The sequence below is a fragment of the Equus caballus genome, chromosome 17 (assembly GCF_041296265.1).
Source record: "Equus caballus isolate H_3958 breed thoroughbred chromosome 17, TB-T2T, whole genome shotgun sequence".
NCBI classification, from domain to species: domain Eukaryota; kingdom Metazoa; phylum Chordata; class Mammalia; order Perissodactyla; family Equidae; genus Equus; species Equus caballus.
This window is the reverse complement of record NC_091700.1, coordinates 41085119-41106463: the sequence shown is the minus strand read 5'-3', so window position 1 is coordinate 41106463 and position 21345 is coordinate 41085119. Positions and strand designations below refer to the sequence as shown.

Below are 21345 nucleotides of genomic sequence, written 5' to 3'. Positions count from 1 at the left end.
AACAAACATTCATTTCTCACAGTTCTGGAGGCTGGGAAGGTGCCGGTAGATCTGCTGTCTGGTGAGACCTGCTTCCTGGTTTGCAGATGGCCATCCTCTTATATCCTCATATGGTGGAGAGGAGAGAGCGGAAGCAAGCTCTCTCAGGTCTCTTCCTATTAAGGTACTAATCTCATCATGAGGGATCCACCTTCTTGACCTCATCTGAACCTAATAACCTCCCAAACACTCCATCTTCATATGCCATCATGAGGATTCAGATTTCAACATATGAATTTTGAGGAGACACAAACATTCAGTCCATAGCTCCTTCCTGCCTCCTCCTCCCCAGTCAGTGCTCGTGAGCAATCTGGGGAAAAGGGCAGTGTGTTCTCTGACCAGACTGCTTGTCCATTGTGGGCAGACATGTCCACGCTGGACCCCACAGGGCTTCAGCTCCTTGTGGTGGAGGATTTCGCAATCCCAGCCCTCATCCAAGGCACAGGTGCCTTGGTCTGTAGGCTTTGCTGATGCCGTATCATGAGCTACGCCCAGAGGAATCAGAGTAGAGCAGAATCTCAAATGTCCTAAGAATTGAGTTCAAGTAAACACTCATCATCTGATCATAACTTCCATAACATGTTCTCAATAGATAACCACCTAATTCCCATTTTCCAAGGTTCTTTTGTGCCACAGAATGCAGGCTCAGGCAACCTTGGGTATGAATCCCAGCTCTTTTACTTACTGTTGTGTCGTTCTGTCTGAACTTTGGTTTGTTTATCTCTAAAATGGGGATATTAATGCCTACCTCCCATGACCAGCTATAATCTGGGCGATGTACCTAGCTTAGTGCTGGCCCATAGTTGCTACTTAATACATGGTGCCATGAGGTCTCTCAGACTTCCACACAAGTATAATGCCCGATTAACCATTGGTAATCCATAAACACATTTTGTTTAGCAATTAAAAATGTAAATGTTTTTTGTATACTCTGAAAGGTGATATATTTACATAGGACAGATATGTAAGCACATACAGTGAAAAGTCTCCCTTCCACTCATAGTTCCTAGACTCCTCCTTGGTCCTCTCTCCAGAAGCAAATGTAGTCATTTCAGCGCCATCTTTGGCCTACATAAGCAAATGCATATATTATTTACTCTTTTTCCCTTCTTTTGTACACAAATGGTTATCTCTCTCTCTTTTTTTTTAACTTAGTATATCTATCTTGGAGATTATTCAGTACAGAAACTGTGTTTTCATTTATTTATAGCTCTATGGTATTCCATTATATTGATGGACATGCCTACAATCTCCTATGTATAATTGCTAACTTAAAAAACTCTGAAAACCAAAAATTTCCCTAAGTTTGTGTCAAATACTGACATGAGTTGTATTTCTCCCATTTAGTATGAATATTCATAGTTTCTCTGCAGAAATATTAATGGATTTGATCACTGCCCGCTGCCCCAGAACACTCCAGGGGTTTTACGTAATATATGGTACATGTACTGTATTAGCTTTCTAAATTTTGAAAAGTTCTGACATGCAAACCACATCAAACCCCAGGGTTTCAGATAAAGAATTGTGGAGCTGTACCATAATCTATTTAACTAGTCCCCTGTTGACCACCAGGTGGATTTTTAAAATACTTTTTGTTATTACAGTGTTGTAGTAAATATCTTTTTACATATGTCATTTCACATGTGTAAAATAATATAGATTGGATAAATTCCTAGAATTGTGATTGCTAGGTCAAAGGATAAATGCATTTGCAATTTTGACAGATTTGGCTAAATTGTCACCCATAGAGATTGTATATCTTTTCACCCCCATCAGCCTTTTTCTTCATCTTTGGCCAACATGGGATTATTCTTTTTCATCTTTCCTATTTAAGTGCTAGTAAGCATCTTTTCACACTTTGAAGGGCCATATTTTGTTCTTTTTCTGTGAACTGTTTATGTATTTTGCTCATTTTTTACATTGGATTATTGGAGTTTTTTCTTGATTCGTTGGGGCTCTTTATATATATAAAGACAATGAACCCTTTCTGATATAATTTGCCATTTTTTTCTAGATTGTTTTTGTCTTTTGACTTTACTTTTAGTGGCTTTTACTATTCGGGTTTTTATTTGTATATTCATTTGTTTATTTAATCTCTCCCTCCATGAGCAATTTTCCTTCAGACTATGTGCTTTTATTTTGCATTTTGCATAATCTGTTCCAATATTTTTATAAGAAAGGAAAAGAGAAAAGGACATAGAGTGAACAGCTATCCATGTAACTCAGATCTTAGGAGAATCAGGAAAATGATAGGAAACACTGAACATTTTCAAGTCAGCACTTAAACCAAGGGTTTTGTTTTATATTTTTGTATCGATTGTAATAATAGCAATTTTCATCAGTGCATAATGAAAAAATAGAACAAAGTTTAATTTTGAAAATGAATATTTGTCTGAGAAAGCACAACTGTGTGAAGATCCCCTGACAGTGTCTATCACCTGGCCCTTGCTTTCCTTTTTCAAAGCACATTTTGCTTGTGCATGTGCATGTGTGAGTGTGTTTTGTTTTTAAAACACACTTGCTTCTGTCCTGATTCACCGTGTGTAAAAGTCGTTAAAAAGCAAACTCGACTGGTTATCCACGGATACTAGAAATGTATCAGGCTTTGAAGACTATTTCATTTCCAAAGAAAAGCCAGGTATTTAAAGGACTTCTGTAAATCCTTCACAAGACTTGAGACTTCTGTTGAAATCACTGAATTAACTTTAAACTATTCAAATCAGAACATAAAAATGAAAGTGTGGTTAACCACCTGACATTTTAGCAATATTGTTACACATACCATTGTAAGAACATAAAGCTGAAACTTAAGAGAGAATAGATCCTAAAATTCACACACCGAGGGGCCTCTTTCATTAGGGCTGTGTTTGCTGTCTGCTCATCTTTTCGTTCCACTTGCGAATGCTTAGGGCTCACGTAGCCATTTCTCTTTCACTTTAAACCCGTGGTTAATTTTCAAGCAAGAGGGCCCGAGGGGCGAGGCCCGAGAAGGCCTGGGGGCTGTCAGGAAGGGGCCCTGCAGACGGCAGGCCCTGTTTATCCACAGCGCAGGTGCAGGGAGGGTGGGGGGCAGGCTGAGCCCCTGGGGCTTCCCTGATCAATCATCCCACCTGGGCCACTGGGCGTCCCCTCAGGGCTGCCGCACACAAGTGCAGCCTTTCTCTGTGACATCCCAAACAGGCCGAGGGGCCAGAGTTCACGGAGAGCAAGGCTTTTACTACTTGTCTGTTTTTAAAATTTAGTCCAGAAGTTAAATTAGGGATAGGGTCCCAAGTGGTAAAAATCTAAATAGTCTCTCTTTCCTCCCCCCCCTCCCCTCTCCCTAGAGCTGTTCTGACAGTACCTTCGATTTCCTGCCTTAAGCCTCCCCACTCCACTTGAGGAGGTCTCTGTTGTTTTTTCCCTCCTGTGAAACTCCTGCTTAGCTTCCAGCCTTTGGAGGAAGTGCTTAGTATTTTCAGCAGCAAAAACCTGTCTTTGCAAGTTTCAGAACTAGAACCTTTTTTTTTAGGAAGAAAGACGGTGAGACCATAGCCTATCCTGAAGCTGACAGCCTCTGCTTAGACAGATGTTGAAGAGGAAGAGGCGAGGAACTCTGCATATACTTCAGGAACCAAGTGTGCTCTGAAAAATTGTTCATTGTACTCTTCTTCAGGGCAAAATGCTGTATTAAGCATGGGGCAAGGAGAGAAAGAAGTAGAGTTGCAGCTCCTAGACTTCAGCTTACAATCTAGTTTGAAAAATAAAATAAAGGCACATTAAAACAGGAAACAATGAATCAGTTAACTCATGGTTTGAATCCTAGCACTGCCAGTTAATCGCTGTGTGACCTTGGCAAATTGCTTAACCTCTCTGAGTTTCTATCAGTACAATGGGCGTAATGATAGCATCTACCTCACAGGATTGCCCTGAGGATTCAATGGGCTAATATATGTAAAGTGTTTATCACTGGCCTTGACCTTCAGCAAGCCTCAGTGAGTGTGAATTTTCCTTGGTACAGACTAAGGACATGCCGAAAGAGTAGAGGAGACAATAGGACTTCCAGAAGTTCAGAAAAGGACAAGGCCCCCATGGATGGGATGATCAGAGAGAAATCTTCACGAGAGAAGGAAGATTTGGCCTGGGCCAAACAAGAAGAGCTCTGCTATTATCACTTTATACACTGAGGGGCTGGGGTCCTCCAAATAAGACTTTGTTTGAAGTAAGACTTCTGTTTCTTAAAAACATTGAAAACCAGTGACTCAATGAAAGGTTGGTAAGACAAAAACAGTGTCTGAAAAGAAAATGTATATTCTCTAATATTGACTTGTTTGAGGAGTCATTCAATAAACATTTACTGAGCACCTGCTGTGTGCTAGGTGAGGGGAGGACGTAAAGATAACTGATATAGCTCCTGCTCCCAGTTTCTGCTCCCGAGGCAGGCAGAGCAGGACAGACAGCCCGTATGACTTAAATGATAGCCCCATGAGCAAAGAACTAACTACCAGGGACATCACATTTGCTGGGGTACAATGGAAAGGTCCAGATTGAAGGATCTGAAAAGGTTTCATTGTTAGAAGTGACGGGTGAACCACGCGGCTGAGCCATGCATGCTGCCTCTTTAGGTTTGAGAATAGTGAGGGGCGCCTTGCCCCCTCCAAAGATACACTTGGGGATGCTCCCTTCTGTAGAGGAGTTAAGGCAGGTGGTGTGCAGAAGGAAGAGGGTAAAGCCTGAACTCAGGCACTGGGACCTCAAGTGTAAGCAGGGGAGCAGTAGCTATGCCCAAGCAGAGACTTGCCCAGAGTCTACACCTGCAAAGGTGAAAGTTCACTTAGGCCATGACTGAGTAGGAAAGCAGGGCAGGGCCCTTCAAGAAGACTTGCATTAGTGACTATTTTCCAGAATGGCTCTGACTTAGCTGTTTCTGCTTCTGCTTTCCTCTTTCTGATTTAACAACCTTTTCTTGAGTACTTGTGCTAGAACAGTCGTTTGTGGCTATAGAAACATCTGAATGCAGGATCAGAGGATCCACTGATCAGGTGAGGGGACGCAACAATGTGAACGAAATTAGGCTCACCTAGTTCCATTTAAGGATCCCGAAATTTTCAATTTCATACAGCTACAGAAGGGCATGACCAGGATATCTTTGGAGCCCAGGATACCTTGTGGAGAATGGATGCATAAAAATGTTTGTACTATGGAATGAAATGAAGCCAAATGGGGCATAGCTTCATAATTAAATTTACAGATGAAACCTGATAGAGATAGGATCTGGGAACACCAGTGACAATTGAGAAACTGCCCCAAAGGGATGGAGGGGAAAGGGACTAGCTGTATGGGCAGGAAATAACAACTCAAAGTTTGACCTTGAACAACGGGAGGGTAATTCACCTAGGGTGACATAATTGAAAACACAGATATTCAGCCTAGAAAGGCATGCTGAAATCTAAGACGTCGATAAGGGCTTGGGGTGACTAAGTAGCAAATCGGACTGCAGATTAAACCAGGACAAGGCTGCAAAAACTGAACTGCACTGAGGGGTCTGTCAGGCTTGAAGCCCTGCTTGGTTCCACCGGGGACTGGTTCAGGCTATGGAAAGGCTGGGATATCATAAGGTAGGAAGCAGGGGCTTCCTAAGATCAGCGTCGCCCTTCACAAATGCACAGAGGAAGGCGGACGAGAATGAATATCTGGGAGGCTATTGGTTGGTGAGGGTCTGAGTGTGATGGAGATGATGAATCTCTTGGCTTGAATAAAGTGGGGAACAACGTATTTGTCCCATATGAAGGCTGTGTTGGGATGAGGAGGGGTAGGGAAGCTTCAGAGAGGAGGCTGGGGAGCTGATGTAGGTGAAGAGGAAATTGATCAGGAAAGGCTCTTTTTAGCATTTAGCCCAGAACATGGCACATGGCGCCCAATCAGAGTTATTAAATGAATTCGGGTTAACTGCAACCAATGCCCTGCTCCTGGGGGTAAATAATACTGAGGGCTCCTCAGTGGGGGGTGTGGTCCCACTAGTGATCCGGGGCTTCTCCTGGTGGTCCCAAGCTGGCATATTGTATATTTTTTTTTAACAGTTTCACAGTGTCTAAGTCTTTTGCTTTGGGCATGAATTAACTTTTTAGAGTTTTATGTGTTTTCATTGTTTCATAAAAGTAGCCTCATTCTTTTTTTTTTTTTTTTTTTTTTGGTAAGCAAGAGTGTAGAAATGAAATAGGGTCTTTGAGCCCATTTTAACTGCCCACAGGTCAAAACAATTTGAGAACCAACACTGTAGAATGTGCTAATAATCCAACTTAGTATTTAGCTAATTCAGTATTTTCCTCCCAGTTACGCAGGCACAAAAGGGTTGTTCCATTTCTGTCCCCTCCCTTTGCCAGTCACGTTGGTGATTAGTCACTGGCTTCTACCTCCTTAAACACCTGTGCAGCTGCCCCCTCTCTACAGCCCCATGGCACTGGCCTGCTTCACCAGAGGAAGAAGAGTGGCTTCACCCTTGCTCGCCCCATCTCCTCTTCTGCACCCCATCCTCCACCGTTCTGACTCTGGGCTTAGACTGGGTCACTCTCCTTCTCACAAATCTTCAATGACTTCTCGTTGCTTTTTTTAGGTATTCTCAGATGCTTCCATCACTTACCACTCCTACCTCTGCAGCTGCCTCATCTCTCCACCTCTGGTACCCGAGATGACCCCTCCCTCCCCAGGTCCTGGGCGGTCCCCATGGATGTCTTTTCACCATGCTTCCTTCTCCCTATCAGATCTTCCCCATCCCACCACTTCCCTCCCGCTCCTGTCTCCTCAGGTCTAGACACTGCTAATCTTTCAAGGCACAGCTTAAATACATGTCTTCCCTACTTCCTCCAGATTGAGGCTCTCTCTCCCTCCCCTGAGCTCCCGTGACACTTGCACCTGATCTGACCATCTCACGGGGACAGATGGACCAGAGCCGCTGTGTTGGTGTGTTCAAAGCACGTGCTTTAGAGTTCAAAACCTGGCTCTGTCACTTACTAACCATGTAACCTCTTGGAGCTCGAGCTTCCCTGTGGGTGACATGCTTGGCAAGGTGGCTGTGATGATCAGCAATAATGCCCTTGAGTTGCATGGCACAGGGCAAGGAATCAATAAATGATAGCTATTATTACTACATACTAATGTAAAAATAAAAATTATAGGTTATTATATTTATACATGTTCCTGTCTTATCTTAAGCCTTATTCTGGGTGTTTCTTCCAGGCAGAGCTTTGACTAACTCATCTTTGTACCTTGTACAGCACCTAGCATGTCACCTCCCATCAACAGGGTCCTCAAAGGGTGCTTGTTGATGGCATCCGTGACTGAATAAACAGGAAACTAATCAATGGCACCATATAGAATGCTCTCTTGAGGCACTCCTCTTGTCATTTGACTCAGCCTGACCTTTGCAGTTAAACTAAAGTGACCGCAAATTTCAGGCATTGACAGGCATGCTGGTGGAGGCACAAGGCACGCTGAGGAGCAGGTTGTAACCTCAGGGGTTTGCCCACTTGGGTTATACAGAGAACTAATTCACTTCCATGCCTTATTTCCTCCCTTTATTTGTCTAATCCGAATCCACCCAGCAGCCAACACATGTAACAGAGCCCTGGAAATGGAGGCAGGTTTCCTTTTTGGGGTCCCCCGGGAGCTTCACTACCACAGCCATTATTAACTGGCTGGAAACAATTTAGCATCTGGCTCCCAAGAGGTAGAAATGTATAGAATAGGGAAAGTGGTGAAAGTACATCCCATCCTGTCGTTTAAACAATTTTCTGGCTCTGAAAGGAAAGAATCTAAACAAATTTTTCCAAGAAAATGTGAATGTAGTCATTTTTCTTGAAAGAGCCCAAGGTTTTTAGTCTTTTGATAACAGAGACTGAGTATAAAGGGGAGAGGTCGTTTCAGAGAACAAAGTCTGTCTGGGAGAATTTTGAGGGAGACTTTCTTTCTCAAGTGGTTTTTTCCCACCTCCTTTCCTTCTCAGGAACTCTCATGCCCTCTGCTACCACCCTTGGAACTTAGTTCTTGTTTTCTCCCCTGGGCCATGTGTGCCCTGGGGTGACTGTTCTGGGCCCATTCTCCTGGAGCTGGGTCCTATAGTCTGACCCTTTCCACTTCTCCTCTTTCCTCACTTTCACCCTCCATCTGCTCCAAAACTAGTCTGAGGTGCTCACCCGATCCGTGAAGCTCTATGTGCTTCTTAATGAGACCTTCCGTTGAGAAGGTTTTGTAATTCCAGAAAGTACTTCAAATGGTGGAAAGATTTGGGCCGCATCTGATCTACCTACGTTAGTGCCAGCCCTGGAAACTAGAGATGTTTTTATGTATTTAGCATTTTCTTTCAAGTAATCTTTTCCTAACCTGCCAGGAAAGAGTTAACACAAAAGCTAAACTGAGTGATCATACCTGAAAATTTGTGTTGGGGCATTTTCATAAAAGTGACACTGCATTTCAAGGTCATACTAGAGAAATGGTCTGCTTTCAAGTAAAATTATCTCGTACCGGTTTGTAGGTACAATTTGAAAATTTTAAGCCTTGGACAAAAGAATTAAGGCCCCAACTCGCTTCCTCCACTCATGTTGAAGCATTTCTGAGCTTAAACATTTCCCAAAGTTCTGCACAAAATCAGAAAAAGTCTGTTGTTGGTACTGAAGAGGAAAAGGTCGCTGCTCAGGAGTTGATCTCAAGCTTCACACAGAGCAAAAGGCCTAGTGTGGGGCAAATGTTTTAGTTGTCAGGATTCTGAAGCCTTTCAAACTAAGACTCCAAGATAAAACAAGGTTGGGGTGCGGGATAGTTTAAATAAAGAGAAGACAATGCTAAGTAAGTAAAGCAGAAACTCAGGAACCAAATTGAAACAAGAATGGTCAAAACAATCAGAAGAAGGACTTATTGAAATAGGGAAACTAAAAAACTAAAAAACAACTGACAATGTGGAAAGGAATCCTACTGGAGGAAAACCCCTATTTCAGAGAAAACCTAAGCTATGCTACATTCTACCTATGGTCCTGAGATGAAAAGTGAAGTTGGCATCCCAGAAAGATACAATGTAAGGCATCTGAGATGGCAGGAGTTAGTTTCCCTGGCAACAATAGTTCACTGGTCTAGGCTTCTTCCTTCTTTACTCACTCAGAGCAAAATTATGCCAGTTTTGGTTTCTTATGTCACTTGGGTCTGTATCTACAATAGGCCCCAAATCTTTCTTCTTAGAATCTTGAGACAAGATCTTGGAGCTTATGGTTAAGGTCCTTGTGACAGAATCCAGGGAGGGAAGATGTCTCTCCAAATTCATATTCTATTGTTAAAGAATCCTATGGAAGACCTTGCAGATTAGTATTGTTTACTTTCTATTTTATTGATGAAAAACCTGAGAGCCATGGAGTCTATGCTATTTCTCAAGGTCTTACTTGTACACCACTCTGCATATATTAATTGCTGTAATAGGTTTAAATATTGGTCTAGGACAATCAAAAATATTGTGTTAATGAATGTCCCTAAATCTATGTGACAACATGTTAAGTGAAAAAAAATAAGCTGGATATAATAGTGTATTCCAATGAAGTTAAGTGTATGTTAAATGCAGAGAAAAAAGACTGAAAGGAAATACCCGTAAAGATTAACAGTGGTATTCTCTGAGAGGTGGGATTATGGGAAATTATTATTTTTCTTTGTTCTCTTTTCCAAATTTTCTACAGTGAATGTGTATTACTTTTTTAATGAGAAAAAGAAGCATTAGCAACTTGGAAAAATATATTTTACGAAGGACTGAAGTTGTACATGGATATTATCAACCCAAAATGGTGGAAGACAACCAAAGGAGGCTATGGAGGCCACCTGAGAATCAGTGAAAACCAATGCCTCCCAGGGGAATCAACACAGACTATTTCAAGGAATCTGTCTGAGCGTGTCCAGGCCTAGTAGGAAAGGAAAGAGTTTCAACCAGGCATTTGAGCCACTCACATATACCGCAGAGACAGGGGCTTCAAGACCCAAAGTATGAAAGGCCAGGGAGGACAGCCTCTGAGGATGAGGATGCTATTGTTAGATGCATGTGTGTGAAAATGAAAGTGGTAAGAGCTGCAAGTCTTCCCTCCACCTCTTTAGGTTCAGGGCTGGCCCCACCAATGCATCACTGGGTGCTCACATCTGCTTGAGTATGCACAGTACGGTGAAACTGGATAAAATCTATACTCTGTGCTAGGTGTAATTTCATTAGCTCTCCTTCCCTCTCAAGGCAATTCCAGCTTGGTGTCTTGGTCAAAGTCACAGAGTTGGGAGACAGTAGAGTCAGGACTTGAAGGAAGCCTCCCAACAGCTAGTTCCACTCCTTTCCATCACTGCGTGTGCCCTCTCTTTTAAGTCATTTGATTTACTGCATATGAATTTTGTGCCTAAAAGCAAATTATGTATTCTCAGATGCAAATTCTGTCTTAAATATAGATAGAGTAGGATTAGGTGGGGTAATAAAAGCCCAGAAAGTCCATTGACCCAAAAATCTCTCTTTCATGTGAGAATCCAAATGCCTGAAAATTTACCTAAGGAAACAACTCATTCCTTTGGGCTAAAACTCTGGGTTTCCTGGAGTTCTTTGTGTTAAGACCATATGGCAGAATTACTGGACAAGTAATAAGACTCCTGCGGTCTCATCTGGGCCATTACGTGCCGTTGAGCAGGTGGTGCAAACTCTTTGAGCCTCTGTTTCGTCATCAGTAAGGACTCACGGATAATTCTTAGTCATCAGACTTTAAGTGGAAATTAGTTCATCAGATTTTTCCTGCAGCATGACTGCTGCAGAAGGAAGCAGCTTTGGAGGTTTTTATAGGGAAAGATTACAAGGGGCGCTCTGGAGCATGGCCGCTCTCCACTGGGTGCAGATTCACGAGGGAGATTGGAGAGGGCAGCCCTCGGTGCTGGGGGGTCCAGAAGAGATGGGAGGGCCCCACATGGAAATTCAGAACAGACCATGTCTGTGCTGCACTTGTCACCACGAGGACAGCAAGACTGTCTTCCTTGTCCTCCCCTTAACACCTAGCACATAGTGTGCACTCAACAAATGTCCGTTCCTCCTGCCCAGAGCAATCCTCTCCACTAGAAAATCTTAACTCTGGTAGACCTCCTCACAGCAATTACCTTGGGCCTAACTACTGGGGTGGAGGAGCACATGGATCAAACCCAACCCTGAAGTTGAGGGGATGTTGATGGGTTCCCTCTCCTCTCTCTCTGAGGACACCCCTCATCCCACCTGTTTGAACTGCTCTTTCTTCTTTAGTCCAGTACTTTCTTACTTTGTCCTTTTCTAGTCTGTTCCATGAGGAGAGTCCACACTCACAATCACACGTGGACTGATTCAGGCTTACACATCCCTTCTGTACCTGCTGGTAACACGGTCACTGGGCTTGGTTGGGCTCCCCTCCTGTGCTGGAACTAAATTTGCCAGTAGCTTGAAGAGGAGCAGCCAGACCTGAGATAATGCAGAAGCTGGATAATTAGCCTCCAGGTAATCAAGGATTGCCTGTCTCAGCGGGACTCTCATATTCTGGAGTGAAGAAGGTTTTTACCCAGAGAATCAGAACCTCCCAAGAAACACATGATTATCAATTAGTGATTTAGGCCAAGGTGGGGCCTATTTCCTTCCACTGGAGCTGAATTTTTATATTATAGAAAGTATTCAAAAACTGCCTTTCTTAAAAAGTTTAGTTCCCTGTGTTCTAAGATGGGGAAAAATAAAAAACAAACAAAAATCTCTCCCATTTGTAAAAAGAGGTCCAGGTATTGTTCCATGTGACTAGAAATGAGACTAACGGTGAGGGCTTTGTTCATCATGGTGCGGCAGCTGTTATGCTCATTTGTTAGTATTTCTCCTCTCATGGTGATTTTCTGACAATCTTGGTTAAAGAAAAAGTCCAGCTGTGTGATCAGTTTTCTAAAACTTGAAAGTTCAGACTTGCTATATATACATTTTAAAAGTCTTCAAATCATTAGGTAAAAGTGTGCATATTGTATTTTACATTTTCTTAAGTGTTCATTGCAGAAATTTTGAGTAATTATAAAAATTATTTTTGTAGTATAACTATGTTCATATATATATATCACAAATTTGGATTTTAATTTTATACAGTTTTGTATCTGTTTTTTACAAAATATAATATAATGAGTATTTCCCTTTTTCAATAGATATTCTTCTAAGCTTGCATTTTATGGCCATGCCACATTTTATTGTATAGCTACAACATAATGTATTTAATCATTATTTAATCTAACCCCATTGGATTGTCTAATTTTTTTTAATCTATTGTAAATAAAGCCACAATGACTATCTCTGTGTGTATTTCTTTGTCTCTGGTTCAAAAGAATAATTGGAGGTTACCTCAACCATAGATTTCGCCAGGTGAATCGATATGAACAGATTTTCCGTTGCTATTTGCCAGCTGCCATCTTCTTTTACATATCCCTAAGATGTCCACTGCTGCCAGGATGCTCCACCATAATTCTCTCTGGATATCTCAGTAAATTAGGACTGGATGCCAACTATGGTGGCGCTGGGGGCGCTGCAGCAAATGGAAGAGGAAGAAGGAGGGACGTGAGCCAACATTTGTGTTTCAAATAAGAGCAGCAGCTACTTCAAGTTCTCCCTGTAACTGAGACTCTTATCTTACCCGGTTAAAGAGTTGAGCCCCATAACTAATGCAAGGCACTTTAATTATTAGTATTGGAGTATATAAAATGTCTATGTTCTTTATTTCGTTTGCTATCTTAGCAATGTCTACCATTTTGCAACTGGTTCCAAATGGTGTCCAAATCTCTGGCATTTTGCGTTTCACTGGTGGAACACAAGTGGAAATGAAGATGATATTAGCAGTGATAGGATGGAATGAACTTTTCTTCCAGCTGAAAAATCACCCTGAGCTACTGAAATATAACAGCATACATCATAGTCAAGTTGTCAAAGGGGGATATTTCACAGCTATGACCTCACAACCATAAAACATAAGCCATGTAATGTGTAAGGAAACCCAAGACAAATTTTCCAGAGTTTTTTTTTTGCTAATAAGATTACCATATGGAAAATACCTTTAACTGGTTATAATAATCTAATTAAAAGAATACTTGGAAATTGTATAGACTTTTCCATTTTCAAGGGCTTAAATTTTGTATTTATTACTTATGGCAGCACAAAGCGCTCTTATCTGTTATCTCCATATCACATGCTCAGCCCCAGAGTGTCCAGGTAAGGGACCTGAGTCTTTTCACACCTTTGATTTTGAGATTCCAACCCAGCCTGCCTCAGTCCTCATTACTAACTGGACCACAGCAGCAGGTGGGTTCTGGAGAGTTAACTCCCAGCTGACAGCAGAGATTTGCCAGCAGCTGTCAACGTCAGTCTGTGACAGGCTTTAACAAAAACTATCCTTTTGACCTTTCCCCACACAGAACTCACATCCAACTTGAACAATTCATCAAGGACTTTTGATGGCAGCTCTGCAAGTTTCTGGGGTTATTTTAGAAATCCCATTGTTCCCTTTTATTTATGTCTTTGCTTTTCTTCAGAGTAAATTTGATGACATTTTTTTCTTCTTTGCATCTTGGTTTTCTTATTTATGATTAAGAAGGCTTATGGCAAAATCAACAGTGCTGAAATCATTTGGAAATTTACACAAACCCTCTCTCTGATGATTGTCTGTACTCCCTCTATTCCTGTATTGGGACTGTCTGTACGTTTTCTTCCCTATTCGGAAAAGCATAAACTGATTTAGGTGACCACTAGGGAGGAGGGGCAAGGATGAACATTATCTAGAAATTGTTGTACAAGAAATGTCAAAACTTCAGTGAAAGTTTCAATTTTCAATGGGCGTGTTGTTTCCACCTAAGGGGTTGACGTGTAAATGTTTGCTGGTGACATGCTGTCTTTGAGAGTGGATCATCTCCACTCCAAACCTTGTGAGAAGTCTGATGCCACACCAAGATATCTACAAATGTCCGAGGAGTGTACATCTCCCGATCACATTCGACTCCAACTTCCCATCTTCCCTGTATCTTGTTCTCTGTCTTATGGTTGTTGCTTAGTCTTTACCATTTCCATTGATTCCCACATAGAATGTAGCCCTTTTCCATGATTGCTTCCCAAATCAAAAACTCACAAAGAAATTATTTATATAAGACTTTCCAGAAGATTTGGGGAACTGGAGGGGGATTATATTGCAGCAATGACTGGCATTCCTGGTGTTGAAAGTCCCCTGGCTCCTTTATCTCTCTTCTCAATCTTTCTCTTTGCTCTCTCAAGTTGTTTCTCAGATGCTCCACCTACTGCTGCCCAGCAACTTCTCCCATTTTGTTATGCAGGGCCATTGGCTTCCCTCCAATTCTTCCCCAGATAGTGGTGGGCCAGATGGATCTCTTGGTGAACTAAACGATTTCACTGAAGCTTTGGCATTTCTTGTACAACAACCTCTAGATAATGTTCATCCTTGTCCCCAGTCTTTCTCTCTACAGAAGGGGGTAAGAGTTGATTACCAGGACAGAGCTCTGTTCCCGCTTAATCAGGAAGCTCATTTCATGAGAGTCAACACCGATGACCTACTAAGTATTTGCTCCATGAATTTTGCTTTGCCTTTTAGAATTTTTGTCTCTGTCCCCCATAATTTGTTCTTCCATTAGTCCAGTCCCTCATAGATAAAATTCCTTAAATATTGAGCCAAAATCCCTTTCCAGATTAGTAGACATGAGTATCCTCAGTAGATGCATTGGAGGCTGAGCTGGATACACTGGTGCAGAGTAAATCACTGCTCAGCTCCCCAGGGGAGATCTCATCAGTTCAGCGACAAAGTGATTGATGGAGTCAGACAGGAAAACGTGCATTTTTGTTGTCCAGCAAAATAATACATAAAAATACATCACTTTTTAATGGACCCTGTAGGGGAGGTGAACAATTCAATCTGGATAACATGCGAAAGCAGCAAACTCTTATATGTAATCATGAAGTTATTGCTTTCGAAAATGATCTATTGTCCTGCTTTTACCACCAAATTGAAAAGGAACAAAGACAAGCTCTGTGAGCTCTTGCTGGAGTTTGGGAAGAGTGGGAAGGAGGAGGAAACTGAGATGCCTAGAGACACCTCACCTACAGAAAAAGCACAGCAGTGCTTTAACATCCCTGTAGTTATTGCTAACATTTCCTGAGCCCTTACTCTGGGCTCCACATCAATATCTCATTGAAGCTCAAATCAGCCCCTGAAGGAGGCTCTGTATTTATCTACCACAGAGGGTTCTGTAACTGGTGCCTGAGGTCACCCAGGGCAAAGTCTAACTCCAGAGCTTGTGCCCTTAACATTATATTACGTCCCTGGAAGGTCCAGGAGGGAATTTTCTTTCCCCACATAGACGTACGTAAGGAGTCCAGTGATTGTAACCATTAGGATACCTTTTATGGACCACAGGGCATCCTCTTTTCTTACAAGGATATACACAGAAGTGCTGTGAAAAGGTGAAGCATTAGATAGCTATTATTGCTGTTACTACTCTTACCATTATGCCATTTAGTGTGTCATTTAGTGTCATAATAGTGCATTCCTATTTAGGTAGGGAAAGAAGGTATTATTCAACCCATTTTACAGATGATGAAAGTGAACATTCCAGAGGCAATTGCATCATAAAAACAATGGATCTTTGGAGTAATTCAGACCTTTATTCATATACTGGTTCCATCATTAACTGACTGTGGTGCCTTGGGCAAGTTATGTACCCTTCATAGGGCTCATTTTTTCATGTGTAAAGGAGGAACATTCGCTATAAGGCTGTTTTAAGCATTAGAGATAATGAATGTAAAGCATCTGGCCCAGTGTCAGGCACACAGTGGACTTGTTCTTTGTGCCCAAAAGATGCAGTGTTTTCTTTCTCTTGGATGTGAGGAAAAGTGAGATCCCTCATTTCCTATTCTAACCAACTGAACATAACGCTGAACCTTAGTCATGCACGTATGTAGGACAGCATGCTAGAGGGAATGGGTGGTACCTCTGAGACAACCACCAAAAATAAGTTTCTAGGAAAACTCATGTCAGGTGGGAGTCCAAGTCACCATATGCCCTGGATCCTGGGATACCAGCAACAATAGCATCTTGCCTTCACAAAGCACATCCTGTTTTGCAAAGCACTTTCAAACAGAGTATCTCACTTCATGGTCAGAACAAGCCCGTGCAGTACGCCAGGCAGTATGCCTACCTGACACAGACAGAACAGGGATAAGTATAAGTGGAATAATATCTACAAATGCTAGATTCTTTGGTAAATACTGGTAAATCATCCAGTAGGTTGAAAACTGGCACAACTACCACAAAATAGCTCAGAGTTAGAAACCAGACTTATAGGTTAAGATGCTCCATTTGGCAGATAAGTCACCAAACCTTCATTTTGTGCTACATGGATGATGTAAGTATAAATATGAATACATCAAGAGTACATATTGACTATTCCTGTGAATTCAGCATTCAATACATGTTTTTGAATTTCTGAAGTTGATTCAAAATATTTACTGGGCATCCTCTTTGTGCAAAACAGTGTCAAGTACTTGGGACACAACACCTTCAATGAGCTCCCAGACTCATGGAGCAGCATACAGGATGGTTAAGGCTATCCTACCACCATCATCAAGGGAGGAGTGATGAAGGCTGCCTGAGGGATCCAGGGAAAGTCTCACTCTGGAGCTGACCAATGAACTGGAGGGACTTGAGGGGTCAGGAAGGAGCTCACCCATGAACTTGAGGGAATGGAGAGAGGTCAGGAAGGAGCATGTCTAATGGAAGGGACTAGCTCTGGCTCTTCCAGTCCCACCTATAAATGACCAGTCTCAATGTCCATCAACATGAGAAATGAAACTTGCCACTGCCCATCCCCATGCATCCCAAGTCAGAAAATGGATCACTAGGTCTCTGTGGTTATGCACTAATGCCTGGGGCACCATTCATTTCTCTGCTTGGAATGTTCTTTACTATCACTAGCCATTCTTTTGAGTCACTTTGACTTCTCACTTCTCCCTAAAAGCCAAGCTGAAACGTGAGCCATGAAGTGAATTCTTCCTGCACTGACTCTCCACTGCAGCTTTTACTGCTTCTTCCTCTTCCTATGCAGTGGTAGGGCTCTAGACCTCGACTATAGCACCCCCTGGCGTGTGCCTCCTCTACAAGACTGTGCACACCTTGAAGACAGGATTTTATTCATACCTGCTTCCCCAGAGCTTAGGAGAGTGCCTGGCACAGAGCAAGTACCCAACAGATGCTCATGCAAAGCATAAATGAATGCAGACAATGGAGATTTCCTGCCAGCTCCAAATAGACCTTGGCAACCTCAGCATGTTGATTGGGAGAGGATTTTCATTGGCTTAAGGGCCTATTACCACATTTGGGAACTTGAACAAATTTGAAAACTGGGATAATTTGTTTAAAGTGTCGGCCCATGGGCCTTTTTATTGCCCCTCTTTGGCTTTCTGGAAGAAGCTAAGGTTCAAAGACATGACTTGATTTGCCTAAAGTCAGTTTGCACAAGGCTGTATGCCAGGTGCTTAGGACACTTTCATGATTTCTAGAAGGTTGGAGCAGAGTCAGCACTGGGACCCAGATCTCTTGAAGGGCCAAGGCTTTCCTTCCTGACTCAGCACTCCTCCTTCTAAAAGCTTGCTGCAAGTGTAAATACACACCACGTTTTGAAGACAAAGAATATAAAAGAGTGGGAAATGGTTTATTAATATTTTTATATTCTTTATATGTCAAAAATATTTTGGATATATTGGATTAAATAAAATATCTTATTAAAATTTATCTCACTGATTTATTTTGGCTTTTTTGCTGTGGTTACCAGGAAATTTAAAATGGCATATGTGACTCACATCTTATTTTATTGGAACACTGCTGCTTTATAGTATTCAACATAAGTAGGTTTATTCTCATTTATAGAAGCAACAAAACCACTCTCCAAAATACGATCGTATCTAATTTTAGAGGAAGAGAAAGGCTACGAGTTAGAAAATAATTGTAATGGTGATATTAATAATAAATTACAGCAGCAATAGCCAGTGTTTGCTGAGAGCTTGTTGGTACCGCGCATGGTACCAAACCCTCCGCGTGTATTAACACATTGAAAATTCATGATAACCATGGAGTGAGTACTATAGATCTCCTCACTATTCAGACAAACCAACCGAGGTAGAGGCAGAAATGGTAAGTCATTGCTCATGGTGCAGCAGAGCTGGGATTCAAACCCGCGCCATTTGGCTCCAGAGCCCAAGTCCTTAACGAATGTTGCTGTGACTGGGACTCACCTTGCAGAATCAAATGCCTCATGAGGCTCTGAAAACTTGGCCAGTGAGAGAGACTCTCACTTCAAAGGAGCCTTTGTCTCGTGTGATATTGTTCCGACTGGCCCATGAAGCCTTTTTGGCTCACGGTTGAGAAAAGTCAATGTTCGCTGTTAATATAGCATTGACGCCAGGGCCAACCACAATGGCCTCCAAGAGGTCGGAACAGGCCCTGGGCATCTCCTCACATGTCCCAGGGAGACAGGATTATAAATCTCCCAATTCAGTGAACCACACAGTTACCACCCATCGTTCAGGGAAGAGGAGAGGAGAAAAAATGGAGAAGAGGGAGAGAATATTCCTCTCTCCGGGTTGATGGAAAAATTTAGATAACACATGTGAAAGCACTAAGCACAGTGCCTACAGTAAATTAATTACTTAATAAATATCTGTTCCTTTCCTTTCTGTTTTCCTCACTAAAATCTAAAATTTAGGGCCCTCTATTAACTTTAGTAAACTTTACGTGACTCAAATGCTTTAATTCTCAAATACAAACAGAACATTCATGCATATGCTAAGGGTCTAGTTGAATCTCCCCCAAATCAGGTAAGGAGTCGTACACTCTGACTCTGTAAGAATTGCTGTGGCTTTTCTCAAATACGTTGTTGCTATAAGGAATGTCATCATCTTCACAATTCCCCACATTAAAAAATCGTCTTTATGTTTTTTTCTCCTGATTCCCGTCTGCTACTTTTTTTCAGGAGTAATTTGAAGCAAATCTCAGACACGTGTATGTTTCACTTATAAATAGTTCATTATGTATGGCTAACAGATAAGGACTTAAAAAAATAACCACAATACCATTATCTCACCTAGAAAATGAATAATAATCCCTTGCTATAATCCAATACCCATTTTCAAGTTTCTCTAACTGTCTCAAAATGCCTTTCTAGAGTTGGTTTGCATAGATTATGTTTCCTTTTAAATTCTATTTCTCTTGTTCTCTCTCTTTCCTTCCCTATTCTAGAAAATACTTGAAGAATCTTTCAAAGATACTTATGGGACAGTGAAACAAATTAATTCCAAAGAAAGCGAGAAAATACGGCAAAGGGTGAAGACAAGTAGAAAAGACAGATAGAAGCAAGATTGGGTGAGGACTCAAAACATCAGTTATAAAGTTGCATGTGCTGTTTCCCCAGGAACCGTATCCTTCCGTGTTATCCAGCAGGCACTGCAAAGAGGGCACGTGTGCACTTGTGGGACTCAGAGTTGCTAACACACAGTAGAATTGCACAGAAGGATGACCCGAGAGAGATTTTCCTGTGGTTCCCAAGGAGAAGGGAAGGAAGAAGGGAACACTGGATAACGTGAAAACCGTCATCTCCACAGCTCTTCTTGGTCCCTTGAAATACGAGAGCAGAGTTTCATAAGGATTTAAAGAATCACATCCTGAGGATTCTAATGCTACTTCTGTTAGTCAATTCCTTATAACATGAACATTTCTTTTGGTTCAGTCATGGCCATGCCCAGATGCCTGTAACAGCTGCCTGGCTGATCTTTCCTAGAACACTCCCACCTCATCCAGCCTAGCCTAACTGGCTTGATGAGCCCTGCCAGGCTGATCTTCCTAAGGGACCACTTTAAGCCAATTGCTCCCTGGCTCAAGGTTCTCCAGTAGTTACTTACTGTCTGCTGCACATTCAAGGTCAAGTTTTCTACTGCAATGATGCCTCTCAACTTGCTCTGCTGGTGTCTCACAGCAGAGTGAGGAGAGAACTTGAAGAAGGAAGATTAGCCCAGGAGTTTCAAAAGCTTCAGAGAGGCAGAGGAAAATGAGAGCTTAGAGAGGCCCACGGATTTAGTGACTAGGAGATCACAGAGTGATCTTCAAGAGAGCATTTTCTGAAAAATGGCTGGAGGTGAAATTAGACCTAAGTTTAGGACCATAATGTTTAACACTTAAACACTCTTTTCTTATTTTATGTAGGTTTTAACTTTGAGATCCCAGTGCCTGGATTCCAGGCCCAGACGTGTCTCTTGGTACTTTGGACAAGTTACGTAACCTGGCTATGCCTCAGTTTCCTCGTCTGTAAAATGAGGGTAATGTAATCGTATCTCCCTAGAAGGTACTTTGGGGAGACTGAGTGAGCCTCACAGAGGAGGGTCTGTGTCAGGTCTAGCTGTCAGCTGCCCTCCCCCCATTGAAGTCAATGCCCCTCTGTGCCTAGTATAGCCGTTCTTCGTGCTTACTACGGCCTGCCTTTCTTCTACTTTCTAAAAATGTTCTCCTACTCTTTGCCAATAAATCTCTGAAAAGAACATTTTTAAAGAGTAAAGCAAGAGAAACAATTGTTTAGTTCTTTCAACTTAAAAACTATAATAAATAATTACCAGGGGTTGGGGGGAGGGGAGGAGGAGTTAGTGTTTAATAGGTAAAGAGTTTCAGTTCTGGAGGATGGAAAGTTCTGGAGATGGACAGTGGTGATGGCTGCACAACAATGTGAATGTAATCAATGCCACTGAGTTGTACACTCAAAAAGAGTTAAAATGATAAATGTTAGGTGTATTTTATCACAGCAAAAAAACCCTGTAGGACATATAGGCTAAGAAAGAATTACAGTTTGGTAGAGATCCTAAAAAATGCATAAACAATTACACAATTATAAATTTTAAAAGCTTTACTGGTTCCCTGGCTTTCCCAAGGCACATTTGTTCCGTGATATTAAAAAATCAAGAATTTTTTCTGAAGTAGTTACAGGCCTTGTTTTGAGGTGCGATAAAAACCCCAGCTCACACCAGCAGCTGGGCCTCTGGTACTGATGTCAGCTGGGAAACGGCACCGGTTTGAATACATTGGAGATTCTCAAACTTTATCATCTGAAACTTCATTTGCATTTAGCCATGACCCATGTTTCCATGAGATCACCTTTCATCAGATCATGTTATTTATGAAATCCAATTTTAGAACAAATGCATCCAGCATCATTCCTTGGCCACATTACGGTTTTCAGTGGGATGGCAGAGTC

At 41.9% G+C, this 21345-nt stretch overlaps 1 long non-coding RNA gene across 1 annotated transcript in view; it reads left to right on the top strand.

Annotated features, from left to right (window-relative positions):
• LOC138918394 (uncharacterized) overlaps positions 1-12354 on the top strand; it is a 78293-nt gene extending 65939 nt beyond the window's left edge. Inside the window, exon 3 of the long non-coding RNA XR_011427725.1 lies at positions 9732-12354. This is a non-coding gene — a long non-coding RNA (uncharacterized lncRNA). The remainder of the gene's footprint in view (positions 1-9731) is intronic.
• The last annotated feature ends 8991 nt before the right edge of the window (positions 12355-21345 follow it).